Source organism: Triticum aestivum, chromosome 2B (assembly GCF_018294505.1).
Source record: "Triticum aestivum cultivar Chinese Spring chromosome 2B, IWGSC CS RefSeq v2.1, whole genome shotgun sequence".
In the NCBI taxonomy this organism is placed as follows: domain Eukaryota; kingdom Viridiplantae; phylum Streptophyta; class Magnoliopsida; order Poales; family Poaceae; genus Triticum; species Triticum aestivum.
Window position 1 is genome coordinate 563,689,041 of NC_057798.1, and position 9,013 is coordinate 563,698,053.

Sequence of the window (9,013 nt, forward strand, 5' to 3'; positions counted from 1 at the left end):
CCTGCAGAACACATGAAGAACAAACCCCAAGATTAGAGTGTCATCTCGTGTCTAATCCCTCATGAATTTGCATTGAAGAGTGTTTAATAACACAAGAAAAACAAAAGAATTGTAACAGGATATTTGAGTGGATGGAAATTTTCCTCCAAAACATAATGCAATGCCTCCCTGAGAATAAAAACTCATAAAGATTTCATCACGTGAATCAAATTATGTGCATATGATGAAAAAGCGAAAGATTCAAATCCTCCAAAAATTTCCTTATTTTTTTCTTTGAATCAAAGAAGCCCTAACTATGTTGAGCTCATATTTGTAACATGATGCTTTCTCGATGTTGCAATCTCGCTTTTTTCGAGATAACAACATGAATTACTGATCAGTTACAAAATGAGGAATACAAAGATTGTTTAGAGGGTTTGTGAACCAAACATAGTGTCAAACCTCGGAAGAGTTTGCCACTCCAGCCAACCGATGGGCTTCTTCGTTCGCTTTTTGTCATCCATGCAGGAACCTAGGCACTGTGAATTGTCATCATTGAACTTCAATCTTCTTCATGATCATGCAATTAATAAGTCATCTGATGAGAATGGGTTAACTTTCAACAAGAGCATTTTAATTTCGTCAATCTCTTTTTGGACAAGGTTAGCACATATTTTGGCTTTGTAAACGTAGCAATACCGAGCAATATTTTCCTACTTTTCACTACATCATTTTTATTATATAAAGACATGATCTCTTCCTTTTTAGTGAACACCAGTTTGTTTGAGTGTTAATGAACTTCTAGAGCCTTTGTTGGTTCGAGTGTTCCTCAAAACACAAGAATGAAAAGCAAAACAAGATTAGAGTCTCGTATCGTATTGAATCCTATAATAATTTGCATAAAAACGTGTTTGATATGGAAGGTAAGAAAAAGAATTGCTACCAGTGGTTTGAGTGGATGAAAAAAATCCTCCAAAATATCGGTTGCATTTACTGTTGGGAAACGTAGTAGAACAAAAAATTCTCCCTACGATCAACCAGGAACACTATGAAGATGTGGTTTGGATTGGATCATTACCAACTCCGAGTTGCAGTGAAAGAAGAGTCGGTGTAGATCGTACTTAAGTCCCTCAAACCATAGATGAACGATTCCTCGAACGGAAGACTAAAAATATGAACTCTCCACAGATTGCAAGCGTATGGTCTTCACGATCCGTCATCGCTTCATCGTCCAGAGCCAATCGTTGCTGGAGATTTACAAGGAAGATATTAGAACCACATTGGGCTTCTAGTTATGAGGATTATAGAGGATCTAGATCTATCTCTAACTAAAACAACTAGAACTAGAACTAGAGAACAAGAGGAGGCTCCAAAAATTGTGGGTCCAAAAGTGCCAAAACCTCTAGTATATATAGGTTGGGGGGAGAGGAGGGGGCGCCACAAGGCGAAAGGATCTCCTCCTCTTGCGCCATCCATGAGGAGGGGAAGTCCCCCTCCAATTTGGCATCCCCCTTCCTTCTCCGTGAGGAAAAGGGGGCGCCACCCCTATTGGGCCCAAGTGGCCCAATATGCTTTCCACCACTTGGCCTTTTAAGGCCCGTTGATATTAAATTAAATATAAAATCCTCCTAACTACTACTAGAACCTTTTAATATTAATTTAACATCACTAGAAACATTTCTCACCTATATATTATTTATTGTATTATCCGGTATTGCCCGATAAACCTCGAAACCGGTGACCCCAAAACGCTTCCGGTTCCTCTGGAAACTATTTCAAATATTAATGAAACTATTTCACAAATATTTTCTCATTACTCATGTCCTACTAACACTCAGCAGATCGTGATTACGTGAAAAAGTGACCATGTAAGTTTGGTAAAACATAGACATGAACAAAACCCCTTTTGTTCAATGACCGATAGCGGAACTGTGAACCTTTGGTTATCATGTGTTATTCCCTTTGCTTCGTGATACTTCACAAAACCCGAGGTGAGATATATTGCTATGCTCTTGAGTCATGTGCATGCTCATTATACCGATCTCCCCGTTACTGGTTTTGTTCTTCTTTCTCGTTGACATGTTTCGGCATCCCCATGAGCTAGTCACCTGTGCCTGGCCAGACGATGATGGATGCCTTCACACCGAGAGGGACCCAAGAATATCTCTTCATTGTCGAAGAAGCAAATCCCACTCTTGAGCTATCTAGTCCCTTGTCAAACTTTCCACTGAACCTGTAAGTTGTTGTTATGATCACCGTGTTATAGATGATGTTTGAGCAACCCCAAAGTTCATCGTATAGTAAGAAGCGACTACAATACTCTCATGGTATAAGGACCTACATCACACATTAACACTCCATGTTATAGCAGTTGACTTCTGACGATTGTATCTCAAAGTATAACAAACAAGTTTGGGTCAATTTAATACAATCGTTCTTCTAACGTCATATTCTCAAAGTTTTTTAGGACTACCATTACAATTAATGATATCCTAAGATCTAGAAAACATGATCACCAACAACATTTGAACTAGTCTTAGAGGTGAGACTAGGAATCTTTATTATATCATTTAGCATTCCACATGTGCATATGAGTTTTCCACTAAATTGCACATCTCAGAATCATATCAATTATAGCATAGAATATAAACTCTTAATTATGCATATGGAAATATAATAATACAATATTATTGCCTCTAGGATATACTTCCAACAGACTCCCACTTGCACTAGAGTCAGTAATCTAGTTACATAGTTTCTTTAACACATATATCTATCCGGTGTGGCTCATGCTTTGCTTGTGGTAGAGCCTTCGTCATCGGGTCTGACACATTCAAATCAGTGTGATACTTGTGCTTGCTATGTCTAGTCTTCATGTGTGATTTTGGATCCTTTGCTTGGTCAATGGTACCACTATATCACAATATAGTGCCATTTGAGTTCATTGCACTTGGGGTCGCACTATCTTTACCAAGAAACTTCTTGATCCAGACTTGCTCCTTCGAAGCTTCTGAAGCCTCAATATATTTAGCTTCCGCTGTAGAATCCACAATAGCGTTCTTGCTTGAAACTATTCCAAACTATTATCCTAACATAGCCTGATAGTCATCTATATCAGTCATGAAGTTAGTGTTTGTGTAACCATTTGCAACGAGCTCTTCATATCCTCCATAGACGAGGTGCAAATCCTTTGTCCATCTGAGGAACCTAAGAATGTTTCTAAAAGTTGTGCATTGAGCCACTCCGGAATCACTTTGGAACCTGCTGCTTGTCGGGAAACATAGCATAAAACAAAAAATTGCACCTACGCACACCCAAGATCAATATAAATATGCATAATGAGTTGGGATCACGATCGTTATCATCACCGAGTTGCAGCGGAAGAAGAACGTGTCGATGTAGATCATACTTGGAGTCCCTCAAACCGTCGATGAACGATCCTGCGATCTGCCCAAGAACAGTCCCTCGAACCGAAGTCCGAAAGCACAACCTCTCTACTTGGTTGCAAGCGTGCAACCTTCACAATCCGGTAGCGCTTCGCCGTCCAGAGCTAATCATCATTGGATAATTAAAGGGAGGGGATTAGAACCGCACCGGGCTTCTAATTATGAGGATTGGAGGAACTATACCTTGCTCTAATTAGTCAACTTGGACCAACTAGAACTAAAACTAAAAGAACTAGAGGAGGCTCCAAAACATGTATCTCTCATACAACAAAGCCCCCTTAGGGAGGTAGAGGACAACCAACAAGGAGGGAAAGTCCCTCCTTGGGGCATCGGCCTTGGGAAGAGGAGTTGGACTCCTCCCCCACTCCAATTCACCCTGCCCCCCCCCCCACACACACAAAAGGAAGGGGAACTTCCTATTGGCCCAATGCTCCTTCCCCGCTTTGGCCTTTTAAGCCCCGCTGGTATTAAATTTAATATAAAACCCTTCTAATAAATATTAGACCCTTTTATATATAATTTAATAGCCCCGGAAACATTTTTCACCTATATATTATTTATCGGTAATATCCGGTATTACCCGATACTCTCCGAAACTTCTAGTGACCCCGAAACGCTTCCGGATCCTCTCAAAACTATTTTCATTGTTTATGAAACAATTCCACAAATATATTCTTATCACTCCCGTCTTACTAACACTCAGCAAATCAGTATTTCCTTAAGCTTGTGACCCCGTAGGTTTGGTAACTCATAGACATGAATGAAACCCCTTCGTTCTATGATCGATAGCGGAACCGCAGACGTCCATATCGATCCCTATGAGCAAACCAAAGAAATTCAAGTGAACCTTTGGTTATCATGTGATGTTCCCTTTGCTTTGAGATACTTCACAAAACTCGGGATATTTCGGTATCCTCCTGAGTCATCACATGCTCACTATACTGTTATCCTCGTTACTAGTTTTGTTCTTCTTTCTCGTTGTCGTGTTTCGGCATCCCCATGACGTAGTCACCTATGTCTGGCCAGACGATGATGGATTTCGGTACATCGAGAAGGCCCTAAGAATATCTCTCCATCATCGGAGGAGAAAATCCCGCTCTCGAGCTATCTAATGCCTTGTTAAACTTTCCGATGAGTCTATAAGTTGTTGTTGTGATCACCGTGTTACAGGTGATGTTTGAGCAACCCCAAAGTCCACCATACGGTAAGAAGTGACTATGATACTCTCATGGTCTAAGGAGAAAAAACATATGTTAACACTCCGTGTTATTACAATTGATTACTGACGATATAAACTCAATTCATAACATACTAGTTTGGGTCGATTCAATATGATCGTTCTTCCAACGCTATAATCTCAGTGTTGTTTTAGGACTTAATGATATTCTAAGATCCGAAAAATGTGATCACCAACAACACTTGAGCTAGTCCTAGAGGCAAGACTATGAACCTTTTATCTAACCATTTATTATTCCACACGTGCATATGAGTTTTCCATTGAATCGCATATTCCAGTATCTTAATAGTTATAGCATAGAATATAAACTCTTTAATTATGAACACATAAATATAATAATACAAATATTATTGCCTCTAGGGCATATTTCCAACACTGCTAACTCTTAGCACATAAGAAACATCTCGTCTTGTACATATCATATCTTACATGTTGGATCCAATTGTCGAGGCATATGGAACTTCACTCATCTACACACACTCATCAACTGTCTTGGGGCATTGATTTCTACTCAGGCCTCATTTGGTTACCGGGGGTCACCCCGGTATTGAAGGAAATATGCCCTAGAGGCAATAATAAAGTTATTATTTATTTCCTTATAATCATGATAAATGTTTATTATTCATGCTAGAATTGTATTTACCGGAAACATAATACATGTGTGAATACATAGACAAACATAGTGTCACTAGTATGCCTCTACTTGACTAGCTCGTTAATCAAAGATGGTTATGTTTCCTAACCATGAACAATGAGTTGTTATTTGATTAACGAGGTCACATCATTAGTAGAATGATCTGATTGACATGACCCATTCCATTAGCTTAGCACCCGATCGTTTAGTGTGTTGCTATTGCTTTCTTCATGACTTATACATGTTCCTATGACTATGAGATTATGCAACTCCCGTTTACCGGAGGAACACTTTGGGTACTACCAAACGTCACAACGTAACTGGGTGATTATAAAGGAGTACTACAGGTGTCTCCAATGGTCGATGTTGGGTTGGCGTATTTCGAGATTAGGATTTGTCACTCTGATTGTTGGAGAGGTATCTCTGGGCCCTCTCGGTAATGCACATCACATAAAGCCTTGCAAGCACTGCAACTAATATGTTAGTTGTGAGATGATGTATTACGGAACGAGTAAAGAGACTTGCCGGTAACGAGATTGAACTAGGTATTGGATACCGACGATCAAATCTCGGGCAAGTAACATACCGATGACAAAGGGAACAACGTATGTCGTTATGCGGTCTGACCGGTAAAGATCTTCGTAGAATATGTAGGAGCCAATATGGGCATCCAGGTCCCGCTATTGGTTATTGACCGGAGACGTGTCTCGGTCATGTCTACATTGTTCTCGAACCCGTAGGGTCCGCACGCTTAAGGTTACGATGACAGTTATATTATGAGTTTATGCATTTTGATGTACCGAAGGTTGTTCGGAGTCCCGGATGTGATCACGGACATGACGAGGAGTCTCGAAATGGTCGAGACGTAAAGATTGATATATTGGAAGCCTATATTTGGATATCGGAAGTGTTCCGGGTGAAATCGGGATTTTACCGGGTTACCGGGAGGTTACCGGAACCCCCCGGGAGCTATATGGGCCTTCATGGGCCTTAGTGGAAAGGAGAAAGGGGCAGCCCAAGGTGGCTGCGCCTCTTCCCCCTCCCCTAGTCCTATTAGGACTAGGAGAAGGTGGCCGGCCCCCCTCTCTCCCTTCCCCTCCGAGGAATCCTAGTTGGACTAGGATTGGGGGGAGGAATCCTACTCCCAGAGGGAGTAGGACTCTCCTGCGCCTCCCTCTATGGCCGGCCAGCCTCCCCCCTCTACTCCTTTATATACGGAGGCAGGGGCACCTCTAAACACCCAAGTTGACACAAGTTGATCCACGTGATCGATTCCTTAGCCGTGTGCGGTGCCCCCTGCCACCATATTCCTCGATAATACTGTAGCGGAGTTTAGGCGAAGCCCTGATGCTGTAGTTCATCAAGATCGTCACCACGCCGTCGTGCTGACCGAACTCTTCCCCGACACTTTGCTGGATCGGAGTCCGGGGATCGTCATCGAGCTGAACGTGTGCTCGAACTCGGAGGTGCCGTAGTTTCGGTGCTTGATCGGTTGGATCGTGAAGACGTACGACTACTTCCTCTACGTCGTGTCATCGCTTCCGCAGTCGGTCTGCGTTGGGTACGTAGACAACACTCTCCTCTCGTTGCTATGCATCACATGATCCTGTGTGCGCGTAGGAAAAATTTTGAAATTACTACGAAACCCAACAGTGGCATCCGAGCCTAGGTTATTGATGTTGATGTTATATGCACGAGTAGAACACAAGTAAGTTGTGGACGATACAAGTCATACTGCCTACCAGCATGTCATATTTTGGTTCGGCGGTATTGTTGGACGAGACGACCCGGACCAACCTTACGCGTACGCTTACGCGAGACCGGTTCCCTCGACGTGCTTTGCACAGAGATGGCTTGCGGGCGACTGCCTCTCCAACTTTAGTTGAACCAAGTATGGCTACGCCCGGTCCTTGCGAAGGTTAAAACGGAGTCTATTTGACAAACTATCGTTGTGGTTTTGATGCGTAGGTGAGATTGGTTCTTACTTAAGCCCGTAGCAGCCACGTAAAACATGCAACAACAAAGTAGAGGACGTCTAACTTGTTTTTGCAGGGCATGTTGTGATGTGATATGGTCAAGGCATGATGCTGAATTTTATTGTATGAGATGATCATGTTTTGTAACAAAGTTATCGGCAACTGGCAGGAGCCATATGGTTGTCGCTTTATTGTATGCAATGCAATCGCGATGTAATGCTTTACTTTATTACTAAACGGTAGTGATAGTCGTGAAAGCATAAGATTGGCGAGACGACAACGATGCTACGATGGAGATCAAGGTGTCGCGCCGGTGACGATGGTGATCATGACGGTGCTTCGGAGATGGAGATCACAAGCACAAGATGATGATGACCATATCATATCACTTATATTGATTGCATGTGATGTTTATCTTTTTATGCATCTTATCTTGCTTTGATTGACGGTAGCATTATAAGATGATCTCTCACTAAATTATCAAGAAGTGTTCTCCCTGAGTATGCACCGTTGCGAAAGTTCTTCGTGCTGAGACACCACGTGATGATCGGGTGTGATAGGCTCTACGTTCAAATACAACGGGTGCAAAACAGTTGCACATGCGGAATACTCAGGTTATACTTGACGAGCCTAGCATATACAGATATGGCCTCGGAACACGGAGACCGAAAGGTCGAGCGTGAATCATATAGTAGATATGATCAACATAGTGATGTTCACCATTGAAACTACTCCATCTCACGTGATGATCGGACATGGTTTAGTTGATTTGGATCACGTGATCACTTAGAGGATTAGAGGGATGTCTGTCTAAGTGGGAGTTCTTAAGTAATATGATTAAATTGAACTTAAATTTATCATGAACTTAGTCCTGGTAGTATTTTGCAAATCATGTTGTAGATCAATAGCTCGCGTTGTTGCTTCCCTGTGTTTATTTTAATATGTTCCTAGAGAAAATTATGTTGAAAATGTTAGTAGCAATGTTGCGGATTTGATCCGCGATCTGAGGTTTATCCTCATTGCTGCACAGAAGAATTATGTCCTTGATGCACCGCTAGGTGACGGACCTATTGCAGGAGCAGATGCAGACGTTATGAACGTTTGGCTAGCTCAATATGATGACTACTTGATAGTTTAAGTGCACCATGCTTAACGGCTTAGAATCGGGACTTCAAAGATGTTTGAACATCATGGACCATATGAGATGTTCCAGTAATTGAAGTTAATATTTCAAGCAAATACCCGAGTTGAGAGATATGAAGTCTCCAACAAGTTCTATAGCTAAAAGATGGAGGAGAATCGCTCAACTAGTGAGCATGTGCTCAGATTGTCTGGGTACTTCAATTGCTTGAATCAAGTGGGAGTTAATCTTCCAGATAAGATAGTGATTGACAGAATTCTCTAGTCACCATCACTAAGTTACTGAACTTCATGATGAACTATAGTATGCAAGGGATGACGAAAACGATTCCCGAGCTCTTCGTGATATTGAAATCGACGAAGGTAGAAATCAAGAAAGAGCATCAAGTGTTGATGATTGACAAGACCACTAGTTTCAAGAAAAGGGCAAAGGGAAGAAGGGGAACTTCAAGAAGAACAGCAAGCAAGTTGCTGCTCAAGTGAAGAAGCCCAAGTCTGGTCCTAAGCCTGAGAATAAGTGCTTCTACTGCAAAGGGACTGGTCACTGGAAGCGGATCTACCCCAAGTGATTGGCGGAAAAGAAGGATGGCAAAGTGAACAT